We start from the raw sequence: 26,019 nt of genomic DNA, 5'->3' as shown, positions 1-26,019 counted from the left end.
CAACGTACCAGCTTCAAAGCGTTATGCATCGTCCATCAAGCGCTGCACGACCAGGGTACAGAATTTCTTAGAGCAAAGTTTACCCGTTACTGCCCTGCACGCTGTCTGTGCCCTACCACTGCTGATTGGCTCTGTGTGCCTTCCTTCCGGCACGTGCGAATTGGAGGCTGAGCCTTTTCCATAGTAGCTGCCCTGCTATGGAATGAGCTGCCGTTATCTATAAAAAAAACTGCCCAACCATCTGGTCTTTAGGAAGGCTGTAAAAACAAAATTGTTTTAAGGAGACTGGTTTCTGCTTATGGTTTGTGCCTTGCCCTCTAGCGCCAAGATACCTAAGGGCGACCGTGCGCTGTAAAAATGTTCTTAACATAACATAACATGTGAACCCGAGATTTGAGGTTCAAAGTTAATCTCGTTGCTGGGATTTGTCTAGGTATAAACAGCAATCTTTCTTGAAGGTAAATTCTGACAGAAGAATATTTCATCAATTTCTATCCTCTGTCTATGCTATGATGGGTCATGTGACGTTCCAAAACCTCTGGAAGCTTCCTAAGACACTTCATAGATCCAACAACTTTCCCTGGATGAAATTCACATTATTCCTCTTATTTGCTCCTGGAAGGAGGGTTGGGAAACTGTCAAATAGAATGTTGCCATGTGATGTAATACAATGTCATAGGTGTTTATACTGCGCGGGTTACCACTCTAAGGATCTCCCGGAATGGAATGTTGTCCGAGTGGATATTGTGAACGAATAGAGACTCACTCGTGCAAGCATAGTGCAAAAGATAGTCCTGAGTCACATGTTGGGCCTCTGTGTATTAGTTGTAAACAGGAGCATAATTTGGACGTAGCTCAGGGCCCTATGAATGTAGGGGTGTGCTTCTTTTTCTGGCTGGCTATCAATAACTATTACCATACTTCAGCCTCGAGTTTTTCAAAAAACATTGGTTAAAAGAAATACTTGTGCTGCCCTGTCATTGTGGTCAAAGATCAAGCGATGCCACTTCCCTTTCTGTCATTGGAGATCGAAAGGCAAGGACGCCGCTTCCCATGATTTAATTTGGCATCATTGGGGATCAAAGTGCATGTGATGCCCCTTCCCTTTCGGTCTCTGTGGCTCAAAGGGCATGTGATGCCCCTTCCCTTTCTGTCTCTGTGGCTCAAAGGGCATGTGATGCCCCTTCTCTTTCTCTCATAGGGGATCAAAGTGCATTTGATGCCCCTTCCTTTTCTGTCATTGGGGATCAAACTGCATGTGATGCTCCTTGCTTTTCTGCCATCGGGGATCAAAGTGCATGTGATGCCCCTTCCTTTTCTGTCATCGGGGATCAAAGTGCATGTGATGTCCCTTCCTTTTCTGTCATTGGGGATCAAAGTGCATGTGATGCTCCTTTCTTTTCTGCCATTGGGGATCAAAGTGCATGCGATGCTCCTTCCCTTTCTGCCATTGGGGATCAAAGTGCATGTGATGCCCTATCCCTTTTTGTCACTGCGGATCAAAGTGCATGTGATGCCCCTTCCCTTTCTGTCACTGTGGATCAAAGTGCATGTGATGCCCCTTCCCTTTCTCTCATAGGGGATCAAAGTGCATTTGATGCCCTTTCCTTTTCTGTCATTGGGGATCAAAGTGCATGTGATGCTCCTTCCTTTTCTGCCATCGGGGATCAAAGTGCATGTGATGCCCCTTCCTTTTCTGTCATCGGGGATCAAAGTGCATGTGATGCCCCTTCCATTTCTCTCATAGGGGATCAAAGTGCATTTGATGCCCCTTCCTTTTCTGTCATTGGGGATCAAAGTGCATGTGATGCTCCTTCCTTTTCTGCCATCGGGGATCAAAGTGCATGTGATGCCCCTTCCTTTTCTCTCATAGGGGATCAAAGTGCATTTGATGCCCCTTCCTTTTCTGTCATTGGGGATCAAAGTGCATGTGATGCCCCTTCCATTTCTGTCATCGGGGATCAAAGTGCATGTGATGTCCCTTCCTTTTCTGTCATTGGGGGATCAAAGTGCATGTGATGCTCCTTTCTTTTCTGCCATTGGGGATCAAAGTGCATGTGATGCCCCTTACTTTTCTGTCATTGGGGATCAAAGTGCATGTGATGCCCCTTCCTTTTCTGTCATTGGGGATCAAAGTGCATGTGATGCCCCTTCCCATTCTGTCTCTGCGGATCAAAGGGCATGTGATGCCCCTTCCCATCCTGACTCTGCGGATCAAAGGGCATGTGATGCCCCTTCCCTTTCTCTCGCTGTGGATGAACGTGCATGTGATGCCCCTTCCTTTTCTGTCTCTGTGGATCAAAGGGCATGTGATGCCCCTTCCCATTCTGTCTCTGCGGATCAAAGGGCATGTGATGCCCCTTCCCATCCTGACTCTGCTGATCAAAGGGCATGTGATGCCCCTTCCCTTTCTCTCGCTGTGGATGAACGTGCATGTGATGCCCCTTCCCTTTCTGTCTCTGCGGATCAAAGGGCATGTGATGCCCCTTCCCATCCTGACTCTGCTGATCAAAGGGCATGTGATGCCCCTTCCCTTTATCTCGCTGTGGATGAACGTGCATGTGATGCCCCTTCCTTTTCTGTCCTTGCGGATCAAAGGGTATGTGATTCCACTTCCTTTTCTGTGATTGTGGATCACAGAGCATGTGATTCCACTTCGTATGATGTCATTGGGGATGTTTAGGAATTAAAGTACACGTGATGCCCCACCACTTGATAGTAACTGGGATCATAGGGCAAGTGGTGTCACTTCCCTTGATTTCATTGGGCATTGAAGTGCATAAGATGCCACTCTCCCTGAGATCATGTGGGATCATAGGGCAAGTGATGTCCCTTAATATCACTGGGAATCGAACGGAAGTCATGTCACTTGGCTGCATGTCACTGGGGATCAAGGGCATGTGAGGTCATTTCCCTTGATACCACTGGGGATCAAAGGGCATGTGAGGCCATTCCCCTTGATACCACTGGGGATCAAAGGGCATGTGAGGCCATTTCCTCCACTACTATGATTTTGCTACCAGGCGGCATTGTATGTCAGTCAGGCTTGCGTCTTCGGCAACGGTTGGCACTGGTGTGGGTTGGGCGTGGAGCTTAAATTGAGATCATGCGACTTGCTAGTGCTCAAGGTGAACTAAAACTCAAGGTCCGATTGCACATTCGGTACACCCCCCCACGCAAGTCATCCGGAAGTCTTTGGGGATAAGACACTGATGCATGTAAGCTTGTTCCGGGCTGCGGCATTTCTGAGAACCAGGGCCATGCATCAAGAGTAGGAGCTTCCAGAATGGAGAAGCGGTCACCCCTGATTAGAAATATATGCACCCGCAAGGCTGAGATGAATGAACGTAGGTCGCCGCAGGGTACGTAGCCAGCATGAGTAAACGGCTGGCATTTTGCCCCACAAACCATGCATGGCAGTGAATGATTTTCTAACTGCCTAAAAGATGGAATTTTTCCTGGATCCACGCCATTCTAAGCTAATAAAAAAGATCTTAGACGCTGACACTCTCGCAATGCCAGCGGCACCAACATTCACCTGCCAACACTCACATATATTAAACCGAGGCACGTGTGCTGCAGGCCCCGTGTATTGTCTTTTATTGTAGTCATCATTTATAGAGCGCCATTTTCCCATTTGTATGGCCTCAATGTGCTATACTAAATATGGAATCCTAATCCATGTGTAGAAGACACATTGATGAGGATTACATGGGCTGGAGACTGTACGTGTTAACATCCTAATAGTTCAGACAGTTGACCTGGAGAGCTGCATTCTCATTACAGTTTTGCCGGTATCCCGCTGGTAATTCTGGCGGGATACCAACAAAACTGCCTTACCGTTTCCGCCCGTCGATATCCCGGTATTACCGTGATATTACAGGCAGCGGGGACGCTGTTAAGTTCCCATCCCAATAGGACTCCATGAGATGGGATTGCCCGAATCACCTGCACTGGCAGTACCGGTCCCGGTGATTCCAGCATTTATTTGCTGGTAGGGGCCTGAACTCCTGGCAGGTCAGGCCTGCCGGTAGATCGCTGCCCCCACCGTCAAACTTGTGTTTCCCCGATCTGGATAAAATGCTGGTGCCGGAATTACCAGCATATGTTCCAGACCAGAGAACTCCTAATGACCCCTCCTGGTCTACGTTAACACCCTCACTCTGCCCAGGAAATCACTGCTTCAGTTCATTCTGTGCCTCCCGCTACAAAAGGCCACTACGCGTATATTCAGAAACCCTGCACATGTGTGGTGGCCTTGCGTATGAAGACATCTGCCAATGCTGAGCCAAACAGCGTTCAGGAAATCTCCTGAATTCTGCCTGGTTTCACTGAGTCAACAAAAAGTGGGCACAATCGTGTGTGGTTGCATGGTGGAGGATTTGCATGTTGATATTATTGCCACTCTGGCACCGGCAATTGCAGATGCGCGCATGGAAGTGATGCAAGTGTGCCATCCTGGCCAGTAGACCAGGGCTTTTTGCATGTAGTGAATCCCGAACTATCACCACTGCGTGCAAGGATGGATCGCAAAGAGCCGGGGATATCCCGACTGCGGGGCATGGTTTTGGCAAGGCCATTCATTGCAATGGTGCTATGGAACACACAGGTAGCTCAAGCAACCGCCATAAAACTAAGAGGCAGCAGTTCTGATTTCAGAATATCTTCCCAACCAAATATTGTGATCTTCAGAAATCACACTGCGAGAACATTGTTCAATCAATCAATCAATCAATCAATCAATGTTATCTTTATTTCGGTAATGTTGCCAAAAAAGTAAACATATCATCAAATACACTTACAATGCTAAGAATAGAATATAATACATCATTTGGCAAGATTCACTATATGTTCTAAAAGTCCTGTTAGAACCATAACCATAAGATATGATAATAAGAGCTAAAGATACAAAACACAAAATACAGGAACATCTATTTTGTCAAACTGAAAACATATTCCATCACAATAACTCTAATAAAACAGTATATGATACATATATGCAAGTTTTAAGGTGCCATGTGCTTGCACTGAGGAGACCTAAATAGGAAGATATTAAAAGAGACATGTAAATGAATACCATCAGTGAACAGAGGTCAAAAATTAAAAGGGAACACTATACGTTACGTGTCTGAGATGTTGAACCACTTTTATCCTTATTATCCACGTGATATATGTGAGCACTGCAAGATTAAACTCTCTATACTCAGGTGGTTTAGACATATATAATCGCTGCAATGTGGCTAAGCAGGTTGGCATCCATAAGAGAGATTTTCCACCAATACTATTTCCTTTAATGGTATAATATCTAGGAGGAATAATAAAACATGTATTGCAATTTCTCTCATGGTGTCACAATGAGGACACAGATCCATCCCATTTGTCCCCGAATTAACTGTGAATGAGGCTAATGGCAAAATACCTACCCCAAATTCTAAAAAATAGTGAGCGAGCCAGCCAGCCTCTGTCCCAAATAAAATGCAGAAAAAATCTGTTTGCATATCAAAAAACATGCAAGTGCCATTAGTCTAGAGGTGGGGGAGGCAAGAGGACAACAAGTGATATTTGGGAGCTGGATGGGGGCTAGGGTCTAAGTTTGCAACACATAGGTCCAACATTTGTCACATACCCCCGGTTATAACCTGGGGTATAACCTCAGCTACGCGACATCAACTGAAACTGCTTCACGGAAATGACGAGTGTTGTGGGAGATTGGGAGACGGCAGGGGAGGTGAGGAGACCCTCAGAGGGTAGGGGGGGGGAGGCACACAGATGGGGGGCACTTGTGGAGGGTGGGGGAGGGTATGATAACCATGGGCATAATGACAACAAATAACTGAGGGTCTCTGTAGTTCATTCTAAATGTAGTAGTGGTTATAGAAACATATTTTAATAAAACAAAACATATTTTTATAGCTGCAGTGAAGTCAGGAGTACAGAATCACTGGCCGACATGAGTGTTTTAAAGTACAGGTAGTGATTTAAAAAATACAGTGGGCAGGGCCGAAGGCCACGGTTAGTGGTCTGATAGTGTTCTAAAATGGACAGTGGGCATGGCCAAAGGCCGTGGCTAGTGGCCAGGGATTGATTTAAAAAGTACAGTGGGCAGGGCCGAAGGCCATGGCTAGTGGTCTGGTAGTGTTGTAAAATGGACAGTAGGCATGGCTGAAGGCTGTGCCCACTTGCATGGCTAAAGGCCATGGAAAGTGACCAGGTAGCGATTTAATAAATACAATGGGCACGGCTGTATGACATAGCCAGTGGTGCAGAAAAAGCTATGGAAAAACCCTTGATATTCAATGAAAAACTTTAGTTAATGACCAGTTAAGGCAAGATATGTATTGCACCAAATCCCTTGAAATTCAACACATTGGGGAACTCAGGACTGGCTTAACTTGGCGCATTCCCATTGCAAAGCCCAAGATGACATATTTATTAGAAGAGAACCGATTCAAAATGCCATAGAAAATGGCAGTATGGGGGAGATAGTATTATTGGGGAGATCAATAGGAACACGTCAAGTTAAGCCGGTTCCTCAGATCCCCAATGAATTGAATTTCAAGGATTTTGTTGCAATAGGTCTCTTATCTTAACTGATCATTAACTAAAGTTTTTCCATATATATATATATATATATATATATATATATATATATATATATGTATATATATATATATATATATATATATATATATATATATATATATATATATATATATATATATATAGTCAGGAATGAGACATGGATACAGTGGATTTATGGTTTTGGTCAAATACTTTTATTAAAATAAAAGGGGGTTGGAAATGTCTCTCTGTTCCTACTTTAAGAGTTGCTTATCTTCCTAAAACCAAAACTAAGTCTCTGTCCAATGTCAGGATGTCTAAAGCAAATTGACTTGTGCCCAAAGTACTATTTTGGCCCTCACATCTAGGAAAAATAACTCTAAGGTGAAAAGGGAAAATGTCTTTGGCCTTTAATAGTGCACACATGTTCAAAAAGGAAATGCATAACTCTGCCACAAACAGGCCGCCGAAGGACAGAGTTCCTTGTTACAGATGGTGGGTCCCTTCCCCTGGATTTCTCTTAACTCTTCCTTGTATTTCAAGAATGTCAGTTCCTCAAGTTTCTTTTGATCAACCGCACATAACAACTTTGCTGTTAGTTTATATCTTACTCAGATACCTGATGTACTCTCCTATAAGGTTTCCACTTCCTCTTGACGTATTTTCACAAACTTTTTTGCTAGTCCTGGTATAGCCTGATCAGGACTTTCTCAGGTACTACGTAGTACACACTGTTCAATTTGACCATGACTGGTATACTTTCCTGCCAGGGCTTTTCCACTTAAAGATTCTTGCAACTTGTATCTGCCTGGTATACTCTCCTGCCAGGGCTTTCTCACATAAGTATATTCCTGAACCTTTGGTCTGCCTGGTATATATTTCTGCCAGAGCTTTTCTCATGTGTATGTTCTTGCACCTTTAATTTGCCTGGTATTCTCCTCTTCCAGGGCTTTCTCATGTGAGAATTGCATACACTTGCAAACCTGATAGTCTCTTGTGTCTGTACTGTCCTGTCCTGAATCCCCCTGGTATACTATCCTGGAGGGTTTACCTCATAGATATATTGTATACACTCACAAACCTGACAGTCATTACTGTATATTCTGTTATGCTTCTTTAAGGGAATTTACCCTGCTCATTCTTTCTCATCTTCTTTATTTGCATTTATATGTGTTTGGCAGTCTTGATGATACGCCCCGGTGTCCCCGCTTCTCTTGGGTGGACTCACTGGCTTTGGCTGGCATATGTCGATTCTCCGACTGCAAGCAGGTGGTGGCCTTCTGGTGTTCTGCCTTCTCTCACTGCTTCTCCCTACCAGCTTCACATCCTCTCGTGGCTCCCGCTTCACTGTTTGGTTGAGGCTCCCTTGTCGTACAGGTGAACACCCAGAATCTCTTTGTATGCTTCTGCTGTTCTTGCTGCATATGTTTGCCTGCAGTTTGCTTTCCTTTCCCTTGTTGGAAAGCTGCTTCGCTCCATGGATACCACTCCAGTCCCACGGTTCCTCGGTCAGCACTGGGAGAGGTAGCGTTCTCCAGCCAGTGTCCCCTCATCAGCCGGCTTAAATTTCCCAGCTTCAGGTAGTTTTCTGTAACAGCCCATGCTCCTGGCCTCCACTGAGCTTCATTACTCAGATCATCTTCCTTGTTCCAGTATTTTCACACTTAGGGAAATAAAAGTCTGTTTTTGATAACTTGGATGTGCATTTTGAAGGGTAAATCAGTCCTTTATGTCTTGTGTGCAGATGTTTTCAGTGCCTTTCTTGGGTCGGTGAGGGGAGGGATAACAATATGCCATTAGGCCATGGAGAATGGCAGAGGTATCCTCAAATGAGAAAGAGGATACCATTTCTCATCCGATGATGTCACCACCCCCCTGAGGGATGCCCCCCCATGTGGTACTCCCTCATATAGCCACCTCCAGTTTCAGGAACATGTAGTGGCTGCCATCCCCTGGCCACATGGTGAGAGGTCACCACCGAGAAAGGAGTGATGACAAAATCAGATAAATCACACTACCTAAGTAAACACTGCTCAATTCACACAGCATTCAAAGGTTAGATCACAAAAATATCCCTATCACTCGATCTCATTGTGCAAAAATAGCATTTTATTCAACCATAAATGTTAAAAAGCAATACAAAACATAGACCTACAGAGCCAACATTGGTTTCTAAACCAGGAAATCAGCCACACGTTCCGTCCCTATGCAAGGACTTCATCAGGGTAGTTACATCATACAATATGGGGCTTTTGTTTATTTCTTGCAAATCACTTCATGCCAACATCACGTTCTAATAAGAGAAAACACTTACAAATCCAATCTCACTGCAGTAGCCATCTTGTAATAGGTTCAATACCATAGAAGACCATTCTAAATCAGAGTTTTATATGTTTAAATGGATCTAAAATAAACACCCATTAGCATAATATATTTTGAAAACAAGTTTTTTGCTATTACAACTCTCATTTTACAAATAATGCCCCTACAGGATATCCTGATTAATCACTTCTGATTTAATTGTGTAAAATACACAATTAATTCTGCTCGTGCCTACCTTCTAAAACCACGCAGGTCGCCATTTCCAAAGCTTCACTACATCATGTGCCAATAGATAATGTACTCTTCACCTTAATATTAACCAATTTAAGCCCAAGTGGGATATCATACATATTGCACCAATATATTATAAAACAGTACAATAAATATACAGTTTGTCAAATCTCAGTTCTTAAAGCATTCCTACTAGATCTAAAACAAATAACTGTAATGCATACTAAAGTGTACATGCCGGAAATGATCACAACTTTTAACGACCTTCGATGACGCTGAAGTGGGCCTGTCTCCTAAATGTATCTCATCAACATGATCTATAGTTCCTCAATATAGGCAAGTGTTCAATAGCGGTCATTTGTCATAAAGTATGAGTGCAAGTGCCAATGCATACATGAAAAGATGTGTTTGTTTATTTTGAATCTCCTCTATTAAAGCTCAACCCAATATGTAAAATTCATCACATTACTTGTCACTTTGGACTCTATTCAAATTCCACAAACAAGGGGGTAGAACGCAATAGATGCACTGATAGCTCTATAATAAGCTCAGATTCCAGTTGTCTCCATGTTCTCTCCCTGTTCCCCTTCCTCTTGGGTTCTGGTATGTGTGCTATTGCAAACATCTTAATAAGGAAGGATCACTGTAATGCATTTCTCCAAAGTGTACAGCTCAGGTATAACTAACATCCATATTCTTTTTTGCCCTAAAATGCTGCAGCATCCTCACCTTTAAAGGGCAAACTATAGAACAAGTGTATATTTTGTTATATGAGCATCCATTTCCTTATTCCAAGTATTATTATTATTATTATTCTTCTTATTATTATTATCATTATTATTATTATTATTATATGCCACACACCTAGTAAGACAGCCACTTCCATGGCTACCAAGCCCTTTCCTATTCTTTCTATTCTTTTCCCTATAACTGATCACACTAGTAGGTTCAGCTAGTTCCCATATTTTAAAGTAGTTACATGTTGAAAAACACCTCACTTTTAAATTAATCAAACCAATTGCTTTTATCAGACACAGTTATGGGGTTACTTAGGGAGATTAACTGTTTTAACGACTTTGCTTTAGAAAACCTCATCTTTGAATAATCTCCCAATGCATTTTTCAAATAAGAATCCATTAGTAAAATGTTAACAATACGATGGATTTGATGGGACTAAGAACTATACTGCATTATAAAACTCAGAGAGCGGTCATATATCCTTCTAGAATTATCAAATTTGAGAAGATCAACTTTTGGTTTCTGTTTGGTCTTGTTATATGCAATCTCTAAAGTTTTTTCTCTGCATATCCTAATCCTAGAAAATATGTACCAACCTTCCTGCTTCTTCTTGGAAATCATTTTCTAATGAACAATTTCATTTTGCTCTGATGAGCTCACCAAAAAGAATGCTATTGATCAAAGTTTTAGGGCTATAACTCTTGCAGGTAAAACTGAATTAGACAAAGTTTCTTTTCTGTCTAGTCTACTATTAAGTATCATCCACCACAAAGAATGTAGCATCCAAAAATATCAACTCTCTGGGACTGTTTGTCATTGTTAAATGAAGATTCATAGTATTCTGGTTCAATAAGTTTACATATTCAACCAAGGACTCTTCATTACTCTTCCACACCACAAATAAATCATCTATTAAACAATACCAGCATATTATATGCTCCACAAAGTGATCATATTTCTATGTCCAGGCCTCTGTAAGCTCCCACCAACCCAAATATAGGTTTGCATAGGTGGGAGCTACAGACAGTACACATTATCGGTCATCAAATAAAAAGATCTTATGCTCCAGATATCAGAAAATATTTAGAAGCTTCAAAACCAAAATTATGCTGTATACTGGAGTACAATGAGTTGACATCAAGTGAGCATAACAAGAAATCTGACTCATGGTTTAAATCCACCACTTTACTTAGGAGATCTTCCGTATCTCTGACACAAGAATTCCAATCTGTTATGAAAGGTTGTAAAAAGAAATATACGAACTTGGCAGTGTGCTCCAATATTGATCCCTCGAGGAGACAACCAGTCTCTCCGGTGGATTATGAACATCTTTGCATGTTTTTGGTGTAAAATGATAAAAACCAATGATTCTTCCCTTTGAGTACTTGTTAATATTTCTGTGTCACATAAATCAGAACATTCAACACTAGATAACTGCAAATAAGTTTCCTTATTGGACAATTTCCTAATCCAGACGACGCCCCCTCTCTAATCCACCTGCCTGATAACTATATTTTGATCATTTTGTTGATCAATAATAGTGTCACGATTCGCTGTCCCTGGAAACTATGGTGGAAATGGAAGAAGGGCTAGTGAGTGGAAACTAATGCAGTGCTCTAGTTGTTTACGGCGCGTCACGTACAAATACACATCACGCCTAAGCGACGAAGCGTTGCAACCCTCCTTCTTTGGGTATACACGCTTGTTCTCCGTCCACTGTTCTGGTGGTTCCCGCTGCCTTCCCCCCTTCCTTGCTTTGTCTTCTCCGCACCTCCTTCCTCTCTTTCTCCTAGCGGTTCGTTCTATTCTACCGACCGCCATTCTGCCCCTGCTCTGTGCTCCGCTTTCCTTCGGAGCGTCCTTCCACTCCGAACCTTCCTTACTCTTACCTTGTGTTCCTACAACGCATCTGTTAACACGCATTTGCGTATCCTCTTCGATACCTTCTGGAAAGACGGGATACGCCATTTTTGTCTCACAAAGTCGACTGCATTCAAGAACCGCAGTTTAACATCGTCCCCGGGTTTTGCAGCTTGGCTTTTCCCAGGTCGTGGGGCGGCCCCCCCTGGAACCCCCACTGCAGGGCTGGCTGCTAGTAGGCAGGGTGGCCTCCGGCGGGGCTCTTCCTAAGACTCATCCAAAAAAGCCGGAGCACGCCTGGAGGAGCCGGAGGGAGATATCTTCAGAAGACTCATCCGAGAAATCACAGACAGGTGAGGAGGAAGGGGAATCTGGGTTAGAAGAATTGTTCTTGGATAGTTTACCCCACATTCCTGAGAGTTTGCAATGCCAAGAGATGGCCAGTTTAGAATAATACCAAGAGCTTGTTAAAGCCCTACAAGGTATTACAGTCGAACTACAGACTTTGAAAACAGAGAACAATGCATTGAAGGCAGACAATGCAGCATTAAGACAACAGTTCTTACGTAGAGAAGAAGATCGGGGAGATCTCCCACCAGTATCTTTACCATGCGGCAAATACGATGGGAATCCCAAAAGACTTAAAGAATTTCTGGACGCCTGTCAAATTTACTTCACTTTTTGCCCCAAGATGTTTGAATTAGACCGGGCCTGTGTGTGTATATGAATGTGTACCGCCTGTAGCTCCCACCTATGCAATGTCGGATTTGTTGTCTCAAACTAAACTGGTAATGCCCTGGCCTGGGCAACCCTGCTTGTCACCGATGCCGATCCAGCCCTCACTGTTTATGGAACTTTTATCCAACAGTTCCGGACCAGGTTCGAAAGACCAGAGGTGTTGTTTACGTCTTATGAAAACCTCTTAGATACCAAACAAGGCACATCTGACGTTCAGACATACATGACCAATTTCCAGAGGATAGCCCAGGAGACTGGATGGCCAGACTCTGCAAGACAGACTTTATTCAGAAGGGGTTTACAAGAGGAGATAAAGGATGAACTGTCAAGAATTTCTAGACATGCATCATTTCAGGAACTGATTTCCCTAGCTCTACAAATTGAATTCCGACTGTCGGAGCGCCGGGCAGAAAGAAGACGACCCAAGTTGCTTGCTCCTCACCTTCCTTCTCCCAGTGTGCAGACCACCCCAGAAAGGAATAAACCTTCAACGGAAGAACCCATGCAAATCGGGACTACCAGAGGACCCCTAACGGCTGCAAAGAGAAAACAGCGAAAGGACTTGAGCCTGTGCCTGTATTGCGGATCTGACAAGCATCTCCTGAGGGATTGTCCTGAGGTCCCTCCTAGGAGGTCGGGAAACAAACAACCCCGTCCGTGAACAGGGACACAGAAGGGGTCTATCGGGCCAATCCCTGTGTTTCAAAAAACCCCATAGTAGAGGAAGTCTCACACCAACTCATGATCCTCAAAGTGGTATTAGAATGGAAGAAGAACTGTAAGGTGGAATGCCTGGCCATGCTAGACTGCGGAGCAGCTGGCAATTTCATGGACGATGAATGGGCAACAAAGCACGCCATACCTAGAAGAAGTAAGCATCTACCAATACCTGTGGAAGGGGTAGATGGCTCTCCCCTATCCTCGGATCCCATTAAACAAGAGACCCATGAATTAATAGTCAGGATGAACACCCATCGAGAAAGAATTGCATTTGACTTGATAAGGTCAGCCCACTTCCCAGTTATCCTGGGAATCCCTTGGCTAAGGAGACACAATCCCGGTATTGACTGGAGCGCAAATACGCTGGAATTCCGCTCTGACCTCTGTTTACACAACTGTTTGTCTCAAGAGACTGAGCCGATTCAAGCTAATAACATGATGCCCATCAAGAGCGTGATTGGTATCCCGGAAGAAAACCAGGAGTATTCAGATGTTTTTTCCGACATCCAACCCAAGCCTCTCCCACCTCACAGAACAGAAGACTTTAAAATTGAATTAAAACCAGAGGCAGAGGTTCCGTTCGGAAGAATGTTCCTGTTGTCCCTACCAGAGAAAGACGCCCTGAGGGAATATCTAGCCACCAATCTACAGAATGGTCTCATCCGAGAATCAACTTCTTCTGCAGGAGAAGGGTACCATGGAGCTCAGGCCCTGTATCGACTATCGAGGTGTGAACAGTCAGACAATCAGAGACCGCTACCCGATGCCTCTTATCAAGGACATTCTGGAGGCTGTGCAAGGAGCAAAATGGTTTACAAAATTGGATCTCAGGGGTGCTTATCATTTACTAAGAATACATAAAGGAGACGAATGGAAGACAGCTTTTCGTACACCCCTGGGTCACTTTGAGTACATGGTAATGCCTTTTGGCTTAGTTAATGCTCCCGCTCAATTCCAAAGATTTATGGACATGATTTTCTCTGATTTGTTGTTCAGCAAGGTGGTAGTGTATCTGGACGATATATTGGTCTTCTCAATGACTCTTGAGCAGCATCGTCTGGATGTAAAGGAAGTCTTGGAACGGCTAAGACATAATCATCTCTTCGCTAAACCCGAAAAGAGCCAGTTTGAAGCCTCTTCTGTTCCTTATCTGGGATTTATACTTTCGGAAGACCTACTGACTATGGATCCGAACAAGGTCAAGGCAATATCCCAGTGGCCCACTCCCGCTTCAGTCAAGGATCTTCAACGATTTTTAGGCTTAGCCAATTTTCACCAGAAATTCATCAGCGGGTTTTCCAACATTGTCCTACCAATAACCAACCTGTTAAAAAGGGTGTAAAGTTCACATGGTCAATCGAAGCAGATCAAGCCTTCCATCAATTAAAAGAAGATTTTACCACCGCTCCAATACTTAGCCAACCTGACCAGACACAGCCTTTTATCATTGTCACTGACGCTTCGTATGGGGCCCTCAGAGCCGGTTTTTTACAGAAAAAGGAAGACCAGTTGGAACATCCAATTGCTTACTATTCAAGAACCCTCAATTCTAGTGAAAAGAATTACTCGGTGATCGAAAAGGAACTCCTTGCCATTCGACAAGCTTGCGAGGAGTGGAGACATCTTCTGCAGGGAGCAAGGTTTCCTTTTGAAGTCTGCACGGATCATAGAAACCTTAGCATCCTACAACAAATGGAATGCAGGAATTCCCGCCATGCCAGATGGGCATATTACTTTTCCCAATTTGACTTCGAACTTACCTATCTACCAGGGAAGGAAAATCATGTAGCCCATGCTCTTTCTAGAAGTCATGGGGAAGAATCAGGAAAGTACTCAGGTCACGAATACTTACTGCAGGGTAAAACCTTTATCAACTCCATAAACACTTTCTTACAAGATGTTCTTGAAGCCCAGAAAGACCCATCCACCACCCTTATTCCTCTCTTAACTCAAAGAGGGAACCTTTGGTATCGGGAGGAAGGATTGTATCTTCCCACTCAGGAGCTCAGGACCAAGGCACTTACATGGTGCCATGATATACCTACCGCATGCCACAAGAGTCAGTCTGCCACTCTGGAACTATTACGTCGACATTTCTGGTGGCCGAGGATGGCTAAAGATACCAAGGAGTACGTCTCCTCATGTCCCACCTGTGCAAGAAACAAATATAATACAGCAAAGCCCTTGGGACTTCTTCAACAAGACGGTCCTCCTTCGGGACCCTGGCAACACCTCTCGATGGATTACATTGTAGAATTACCAGACTCGGCAGGATACACTGCAATCATGGTGGTAGTCGATTCCTTTAGCAAATTGGCTCATTTCACTCCTATGAGGGGCACTCCGTCAGCTTCGGAGACGGTCCTTGCCTTTATCAGAGACATTGTGCGTCTACATGGAATTCCGTTTACCATAGTTTCTGACAGAGGTACCCAATTCACCTCGAAATTCTGGACTGCTCTTTGCAAACAGCTTCAGATCCAAAGAGCTTTATCTTCAGGTTTCCATCCGGGGTCCAACGGACAAACTGAGCATCTTAACGCTACTCTCGAGCAATACATAAGATGTTTTTGTCACCAAACACACCAAACACAGGATGATTGGCATCAGCTATTACCGGTGGCTGAGTTTTCTTATATCACAGTACACTCAGCAATCAGAATGAGTCTATTCAAGTGCACCTATGGATACCATCCTCGTCACATCCCTTTGTCTACCATGCAACCCACCTCGTTACCTACCATCGATCAGCTGCTGCACACACTCAGAGACACGCACAAGGAGGTTCAAGAGAATCTGTCGGACAGCCTCCAGAAGAACAAAAGATGGGCCGACAAGGGTAGAAGACCCAATCTTAAATAGAAAGTTGGTGATAAAGTGTGGTTGTCAACCAAGCATCTTCCAAGATGGGTCCATCCTGGGAAGTTTGCCCCAAGATACATAGGTCCTTACTCAATTGAAAAATGTGTCAATCCGGTAGCCTTCTGACTCTCTTTGCCATCTTCCTTACGAAGAGTCCACCCTGTATTTCACACATCCCTGCTCAAGGAATACAAATTCAACCCATATAAAAGGCGACTGAGAAAGAAGACACCGACTCCAGAAGACACCCAGGAATATGAGGTCTCCCAAATATCGGACTCCAGGTACAAACAAGACAGAGTCCAATACCTCATACTCTGGAAAGGGTATCCCTGGTCCGAAAGATCATGGGAACCTGAAAGGAATGTGAAGGCTCCCAGGCTCCTACGTCAGTTTCATAGAAATCATCCAGGCAAACCAGGAGGGGTGCCCATAAGAAGGGGTCATACTGTCATGATCCGCCGTCCCTGGAAACTATGGTGGAAATGGAAGAAGGGCTACTGAGTGGAAACTAATGCAGCGCTCTAGTTGTTTACGGCGCGGCACGTACAAATACGTGTCACGCCTAAGCGACGATGCGTTGCAACCCTCCTTCTTTGGGTATACATGCTTGTCTCCATCTACTCTTCTCTGAGGGTTCCCGCTGCCTTCCCGCCTTCCTTGCTTAGTCTTCTCCGCACATCCTTCCTCTCTTTCTCCTAGCGGTTTGTTCTATTCTACGGACCGCCATTCTGCCGCTCCTCTGTGCTCCGCTTTCCTTCGGAGCGTCCTTCCACTCCGAACCTCCCTTACTCTTACCTTGTGTTCCTACAACGCATCTGTTAACACGCATTTGCGTATCCTCTTCGATACCTTCTGGAAAGATGGGACACGCCATTTTCGTCTCACAAAGTCGACTGCATTCAAGAACCGCAGTTTAACATCGTCCCAGGGTTTTTCAGCTTTGCTTTTCCCTGGTCTTGGGGCGGCCTCCCCTGGAGGCCCCCACTGCCGGGCTGGCTGCTAGTAGGCAGGGTGGCCTCCGGCGGGGATCTTCCTAAGACTCGTCCAAAAAAGCCAGAGCACGCCTGGAGGAGCCAGAGGGAGATATCTTCAGAAGACTCATCCGAGGAATCACCGACAGGTGAGGAGGAAGGGGAATCTGGGTCAGAAGAATTGTTCTTGGATAGTTTACCCCACATTCCTGAGAAAAAGCTTGTTTCTGCTCAATGGTGAGATTGCTGGAATGATCACCAATTCCTCAAACTAATCGATCTTACTAGCATTGATATTAGGACAAAACATAGATTTAACTCGTAAAACTGTCTCTCCAGAGCAGTTGGTTTCAATACCAAATCTCTCAAGAAGCTCAGAATTGTCTGGGTAGGTTTCATCCATTGTCAGAAAATGTTCCCCTAATGCAGACAGGGGTTCAATAATTGTACAGGTGCTGTAACGCAAGTAGACTAATTCATCATAGAAGCTGGCTATATGTAGTGAGTAGATTACAGGCGAAACCACCATTGTTTAGGAGCTGGACATTGGTGTCATGAATTTAGTAAGCCCGGACCCATGGACAGGAAAGGCTGAGAATTGTGTTGCAGTAAGAATAATCCGAGATCGTGGAAGCGCATGGCGAGGCTGTCTGGCCTGGTATCAAAACTGAAGCAGCCAAGGTCGTTATCTATTCTTGAAAGCAGTGAATGAGCGAAGGATGAATCATCCCTTGTTAAGGTGCAAAGAAAGAAGACCAAGAGTGCCAAGTTTTATTCATTTAAGACATTTAAATGCTGCAAAATGGACTAAATCATGATCTCATGTCACGTGAGCCAAGGATGGAAATAGAGTTAAGCGTGGAGTCCTAGAACAACGATAGTGACAGCCTGCACTCCCATATATTCCTACAGAAAAGGATAATTTGAAAGGCCAAGTTCAAAGACAATCTTCATGGCAGAAGGCATGGGTGATGAGAGATGCAGGGCTAATTGGGTGCAGAGGTAAAGTCAAGTCCACCTCCTGGCGCCTGGTTTTGAGCTTATGTGCTGCTAATTGAACCGAATGTTCCAGACATGGCACGAGCGTGCCAACCAATTGTAGAGGGCCATATAATGAAGGGTCTTATAGTGTGAAGACCAATGATAAACTCTGTTCTTAATAGTGTTAAAGATAACACATTTTAGAGGTAGGCATAAGTTGTCCACCTGACAGTGGGCAGCACATCACAATCCTAGTCCCCATTCAATGTATACTTAGATGTTCCCCTTAAGCCTATCACAGCCTTTGATAGGTTTTCTATTATTTGCCACGTTGTATGATGTATTATTTGCATATAAGGATGTTTGTATGAGAAAATCATTGACAGCCTGAGAGGACATCCGTGGATGTCCGTTGTAACCTCCCTGTTTTAGATAATTGTTAATAAAACAGTACCCTTGCCATCTTCCCGAGTTGGTTCAATTATTTGGACTCTATTATTATTATTATTATTATTCTGCAACTCCATCCATTGCATGCACGTTACTAAAGGGCCATATTCTCAGCCCATCAATGAAAACCACTTCCCCCCTCCCTAGTGCATTTTCTCTAACTTGGGGAATATAATCATAACACTCAGTATACATTGTGCAGTCATGCATATCATCATCTTCTCCCATTGGTTCAGCTATCAACATTGCTGGATTCACTGTGCTACACGTAACAATTTTGATTGCAGGTTTTGAGATAATCACCTCATGCCCTGACGCTCTTTGTGTGGTCAGTGTACCTTTAGGTTTCTACAAAATTGCAAATAATGCATGTTCTAGAACAATGTTACTGAACACCCCATGATATGCTTGGAGCTTTTTCAATTGCAAAGGTAGCTGCTGCCAAAGATTGCTCACAGGGATAATGTCCTTTCATGACTGTATCTAAGATCCCACTATAGTAAACCAATGGTTTATCACAAGGTCCTAATGTTGTTTTCTGTGTAAGCACTGCTGTTATGACTTCTCTGTTTGAATGAGAGAAAAAGTACAATTGTTCAGTGTAATTTGGATGCCCTAACACAGGGTGTTTGCTGATCGCCTTTTTTAATTCATGAAATCCGTCAGTCATTTCTTCTGTCTATATTATTTTATGTTTAGTCATCTGTGTCTCTTTGAGTCCTTTTAAAAGTGGTTAAATATATGTACTGTAATGGAAGACCAATGCCCTGCAATAATTGCATAGGCCTAACAATTATTGCATTTGTCTCACTATTTTTGGCTGTTCAGTTCGTTCTCATAATAGCCTATGTCCTTTCAGGGGTCACTTTTCTCCCTTCGTGTGGGATCAACTGTCCTATATACAGTACTACTTTTTGGCAATATTGTAATTTTTCCATATCTACTTTATACCCTTTCTCTGGCAGTATAGTCATGAGTTTGACAGAGTCTTCGCTGCATCAGTTTTCTGTCACACTGCACACTAAAATGTCCTCAAAATATTGAATTATGGCACTTTCAAGCTGAACATTATCTAAGTTCATCTGAAGGACTCCATTTAAAATTGATGGGAACTCACAATACTTTTGAGATAAACGCGTATGTTTCAGGCGAATCATTCTATGTGAAAAGGAAGTCAAATCTTGTGAATCTTCATGAAGGGAAATTGAGAAAAATCAGTTTTTTAAATCTACAACAGTGAAATACTTTGCTTTCGATGGGATATTGCACAACATTGTTGCATGATTTGGAACTAAAATGAATTCTGCTACAACTATATTGTTTAGGGGCCTCAAGTCCTGAATAAATCTCCACGACCCCCACATTGATCTTTTGACAGGGTACACAGGCGTGTTATACAGAGAATCATATGGTACCACAATGTCTTGTTTCATTAAAGCGGATATAGTTTTGAATATGCCTTCATCTGCTTCTCTGGACATTGGATACTTTTTTGCATGTGACAGAATTGCTCCAGGTTTGAGCTTAATCGTTACTTCTCTGACTCCTTTCAATAGACCCACATCATATGGACTTGTAGTGCATAGGATAATTGGTACTTTTTCCATGTCTTCTGAAAAAATAGCGGTTTCGTTTTTACCAATGCTATTCTCTGCAGTGTTTCTACTTTCTCTTCTTTAATCCAATAAATAAGATTTATGAAAAATACTTACTCATCATTTGAATAGTCATCCCTAAATAGCTCCACATCTGTCAAATCTGGCAACCTTTATCCTTCACTGAGAGCTATCACCGTTCTCCATCCCTTCCATCATCGTCTGTTCCATGAAGCATCACCCTTTCTTCTCTCACTATTGCTGCTTCTAGTGCTAAAGGCATAATTTTCCCTTCCTCGTCATCCACAGGAATCTCTGGCCTGAACAAAAACGTATCAGGTTTCTCAATAGTTTGCCGATCAATTTAGGCAACCAAGATAATAAGACAGTCACTTCATACAAAAACACTTCCTTGTCTAGAGGTATTGCTCGTAGAGCTTTCTTCCCTGTAAATGCTAGTATGAGATTCCTTACATTTACATAGTGTATCCCTGGAGTAGAACACATTATTCCTTCATCAGTGAAAGATATTGGCATGTTCAGTTTCGTCATAAAGTCACATGCTTGTATGCTTACCAGCGTTTGTCTAGAGTATAATAATAGCATAGACATGTACTTTTTACCTACAGAAATTGGTAATTCGTCTGCAAATGAAACTAAATTAATTGTCCCAGAAAATAGTTTTTCTCCTAGTGTCACCTTGACCCTTGGTTCCACCCGGGGGTCCGGTAGATAGCACTGAACACATCAGGTCCTTCTGTGGGTTGTCCTTTTGTGGATATAAATCATCTCCATACGTGTGAAAGGATTTCCTCCCCCCACAGTCATACTCCCTGATTTGGGTGTGGCTACTTGTGTGGCTCCCATATCCATGTGCCATTGTGATGCACCTGCCTGTTGCATTGGAACATATTGTACTTGTTGTGTCGGTGCCTGTTGCGTTGTCAATCGGTGCTTGGTGTTGTTGCCTTGTGGCAGCTGCAGCAACATTGGGACTGTGCTTGCAGTAAATATGTCTGAGTTTGCGTATAATCTTGAACATAATATCCTTGTGAATCTGCATTATACCGTGGAGCTTATCCTATCCCCCCTCTTGGAGATTGCCAATTTGGGTGCTGCACTTCTCCCCTAGTTCTGCATACTCTAGCTAAATGCCCTAGTATATTGCAATTCCAACATTGCAGTGGCTGTCTGCCATTAAATCCTCCCCTTCCTTGAGGGTTTTGAAAATCCACCTCGTCCTCCTCCTCAAGCCCATTCCCTCTACCTCTTGGCATAAAAGTATGCCCATTCTGATCCATGGCTTATGCCGCATTATTCTTCTGTACTAACTGCACTGTTTGTGCTGTCGCTCCCTCATTGTTTGTCAATACCGCTCCTTCTATGTCATAATTTGATAATCATTTCTGCAATAACTTCACCTCTTCTTGTTTTCTACCCTCTGATTTCTTTTTGCCTTTCTCCCTTAAGATTCAGCAGTAATGCACAGTTGCCAATTGTATCTATGTCCATGGCTTTGCTTCCATTCCCATCTGTTTCTTTAGCTGAAGTTGCACTGGCTCTGGCAGCCCTTGGCATAAGAAGTGGTAAAATAATGCTACCATCTTATGCCATGATGCATGCATCTCCAAACTCCATCCGTCCTGAATCTCCTGGATAAATGCAATGGGGTCTTCCGCTCTCCCAGTTTCCTAGTCATTGTTGCCCCAATATCCGATGTATCAGGATATTGTTCTCTAAGTGATCGCCATACATCTACTCTACAATTATGAAATGATGACCTATTGTGCAGTGACTTTTGAATATCCTGCTCTTTTCCAAACGTCGCCAGCTCTCTCTCCTAGGATGGCTGACAATAGGCCTTTTATGTTGGGTATGGGTGTAGTCACTCGTGACGTTCTTTTCGCTAGTTCAGAAATCTATTTTCCTGCACCTGAAGTTAAACTTAGTAGTGTGCACCTTAAATTCTCCTTATCCATTTAGGGCATGGAATATACTGTGGTCACTAATAGTGTGAATCATGACAATCCTGATTCCTAATCATACCCGCCAACACTCCTTGTTTTCCAAGCAGATTTATTGTCGCCCGTTTGTCTCCATCCTGGCAATGCCATGAATATGCTTATGTAAGGCAGGGATATATCCCCTGTGCTACGTGATCTTGCTTGCGGTCGTTCAATATGTGGTGTTGGTCCTGGTGTTTTTTCTATGTGGTCTTCTAAATGTGACCATTTTACCCCATTTTACCCCTTTATCTCTTGAAAAGCCACATGTGCCCTCTCTCTGCGCCCTCTCATTCTCCTCACTTTCATCATCTGACATCATTATGCCCCTGCTCGTGTGGCATTATCTTCTTGTACGTTGTCAAGATCTAAACTAAGACAGGTCTGTCATGGCATCCCCTGATTTACCTTCCGTTCCTTTTAATCGGGAACTTTCAGTATACTCTGGAGTTCTATACCTTCCTCTATCCATCATTTGCCTATATCATTTCCCAAGCCTCTATTCTATTAGCCCATGCTGAACGCAGCATTTCTTGCAGCTCCCTCAAGGCTGTTGTGATCCTCCTTCTTCTTCCAATCGTTCTTGTGCTTCTATACGCACTATGCTTCTACGGCATACATATTCTATTTCATGGTCTTTTAATTCCCTACTCTTGTTAATTTCTTCCTTTGTTCTCTTTAGTTGCGTTAACTCTCCTTCCTCGCGCCTTCTTTGAAACCTACGTACTTTCAATCTTTGGGCTTCTGCCTCTTTTTGTTTCTCTTCTTCTAATCTCTCTTTCTCTTTTCTCATCGCACACCTTTTCTGTACTCCATTCGCTTACATTTCTTGTCCCTTTCTTCTTTGTATATTCTCTCATCTTCTTTCTCTTTCTCACTTTTCTCTCGCTCTTCCCTTTCCTCTCTTTCTCTTACTACATCAATACCTTTATCATCTAATTGTAAGCAATATTTGTCCTCCCATCCATTCATTCTGTACTTTTGTGATACCCTTAGCTGTGTGTTTCTGCCTTTTCCTCTATCTCTGTCTGTCTTGTCTATCTTTTCTTTTCATCACACTGTTTACCTTCATCGCGTGTGGATATATTTTTGCGTTCTCTATTCCCGCTCTCTTCTGTCCGGTCATCACTGTTATAAGCAGTGGGCTCATATGTTGGATTAACATACCCCGCTTCTACCTTTAATTCCTTTAAATGATAAAATACATTTTCTTCAGTATTTACATCTTGCTTTTTAGGAGGTCAAATAGGAGCTTAAGGTATTACATCTTCTCCTTTATTCTGATTAAGCATCCACTCCCTTTCGGCTGGATCTCCTATAGCACTCTGGTACATTTTCCAGAGCTCTAAAACTGCCAACCTTTTCTCTAGCTTCTTTCCTTTATTAGCAGCATGTAACTATGTCATCATGTGATGCAATACCGGTTTTGATGAAGAACCCTTCGGAAGCCACGACCAAAGTGCTTTATTAGTTGTGCCCTCTACCCATTCGGGATGATGGTTCCTAATTTTGGCTGTATTTCTTGGCAATGTTCTGCATAGGTGTAAAAGAGGTGTGTCTTCCATGGTGACAGGTCAATTCAGACTGTCAATACTTACCCAATCTGATATTCTTCTTTCTAGGTTTATTAAATATATTGTTTTAATCTTCTTGAGCAAGCAACATCAATTGCCGCTCGTAATCCTGGGATCAAAATATTTTGAAAACTCTTTGTACCACTGTTCTTCTTGCTCCTTCGTTTACACTTCTGTCAATTATTTTTATGTTGCTCTTGGTTTTTTAGTATCTTAAAATTCCCTTCTTTGTTTGTATATTCATTTCATATAATTTTAACCTTTTGATTGACGTCAATCCTTTATTTAAAAAATGTACCAGAAATCAATTTTATTTGTTTATTTTTACTGTAATTTCATATCTATCAGTTTAAACATGCAGAAAGCTTGACATATTATACCCCATACACATGTGCACTTTCAATGTGTTCTCCTAAATACGTCTTCCTTTACTATTCTCAGTAAATGTATCTCATCTCTTATTTTTGACTCAGTCTCAGAGTTTAATTCTCGCCCTTCTTATTGGCTCTATCCTTCAGCCATCCTTGATACTTCTATATGGAGTTATGGTGTGTATTAGTTCAGTCTCTCATGGCCCCGTGAAATCGAGGTATCCCTTCTCTTCTTTATAATCCCTGACAATCCAGTTACTCTTTCTATATATACATTCAACACACCACAACACATTCCCTCCCCTCTTTATCTTTTACCATATTCAATGGTCTTCTTACATCTGCTATTCAGCTCGAATCCCTCGGCATTGACTCTCCCAAAATCGACCAGTTCGCCTTCAGTCCACGGGGCACCTGCGGGGACCGGACCAAAATTTTGTCAGAGGGGGACCTGCCAAACCGAATCTTGAACATATGCTCTTTTATGCTACGCTCTCCGCAGGAAACTCTGTGATCGTCAGGCTAATGGTAGAAGCAGACGATTGTCCGGGATCTGGATAGGGGCCTGGATCTAGGTCATTAGACCAGAAACTTCGTCACTGCTACCAAATGTGCTCTAGCACCTTGAATCATCTTCTTTGTGCTAGATGGAATTACCAGACCAAATAACTGGGCAGGCCAAACATTGTAAAACATTGCTTTAATCTCAATGAAAGAAAGCAGGGAGATATCACAGCTATCAAAATAGATGCTCGAATATTCACACTTTATCTTGCTTTTACAAATTTTATATACTTTTACGTCATTTATGAGGTCATCAGGACACACCCTGAGATACTTCTACGTACGTCACAAACTAAAGCAGAGACTATGGCAGTGGACTAGTAACTGCAACATTGTATATAAAAGTGCGTGGCAGGCTTTCTGATTGGTTGGCAATTCTATCCAACCTTGTACTTTCACCTTGTTTAGCAGCACGTGAGTGAAAAAGAAACCTAAGTGTTCGAGCTGCGTCAACTTGTTCTCTGTTTTCCCAATTAGTCCATCTATATCATTGAAATAATCCTGAGCCAAAGTCTCATAGTTTGCTCACTGTTCTGGGACATTCAAGGGAGTGCGCACACACCACTATCTTAACTCGAGGCTCTATTGAATAGCCTTTGTTTTGAGTTCTTTATCGCGTGTTAGGAGACAACGGTTTTATCCATTTCAGCCTCTCAACTGCTGCCATATTATTTTATTAAACAGGGTGCGATTACCCTTTCTGGCCTTTAGAGACTTGCTCACTCCACCTGACGTAGGCTGTTGCCTTCATAGTTGTCCAACACCGGGCATCTGCAAAAGTCCTTGTCTCTCCTAATCTTAGAAGAAATATGTCTTACGCATATGGTCTGTTCATTCGACTCCCTTTTTGCCTTGCACCTATCTCTCAATATAGCCACCTTGATCCCAGGCCAAAGAACTCCCTTATTCTGCACATAAACACAACTTCTTCATTAGTTCTTCACTTTGCAATCCTAGGCTCGTATTTTGAGGTAGCAGGGTGGATTCTTTAACATGGCCGTCGACCATTTTCTTCCAACGATCGCCCTAAACATTATGTATATACCTCTTTTTAGCAAGATTCTATATGCTTTTTCTATCTTGCATCACAGCCTATTTACAGTTATTGATCAGCAAGTTACTTCATCTTCTTGCATTCATGATTACTGCATCTTTGGGTAAATGTTTCTCCTAGTGCTACAGTTACATACTCCGTCTTAAGTCTTTCCATATTGTTTCAGCATAGGTTTATATATCTTCTTCATGACATCATTCTGTTGTCTCTAGAACAAATTGGGGAACCTCAAAAAATCACAATCAAGTGAATTCCCTACCTTATTTTGGGAAAAATAATACAGTATATACACAAGAGGTAGTTACAAATTATCAACATTTATGCCAAGAAAAACAAATTATCTCAAAAACACATGAAATGTATTCAGAATATTGTAAAAAATATGAATAGTATATCATAGAAAAATAAAGTGCATACAATT

Source organism: Ambystoma mexicanum, chromosome 2q (genome assembly GCF_040938575.1).
Source record: "Ambystoma mexicanum isolate Mex_15411 chromosome 2q, UKY_AmexF1_1, whole genome shotgun sequence".
Taxonomy (NCBI): domain Eukaryota; kingdom Metazoa; phylum Chordata; class Amphibia; order Caudata; family Ambystomatidae; genus Ambystoma; species Ambystoma mexicanum.
This window is presented reverse-complemented; position numbering follows the sequence as displayed.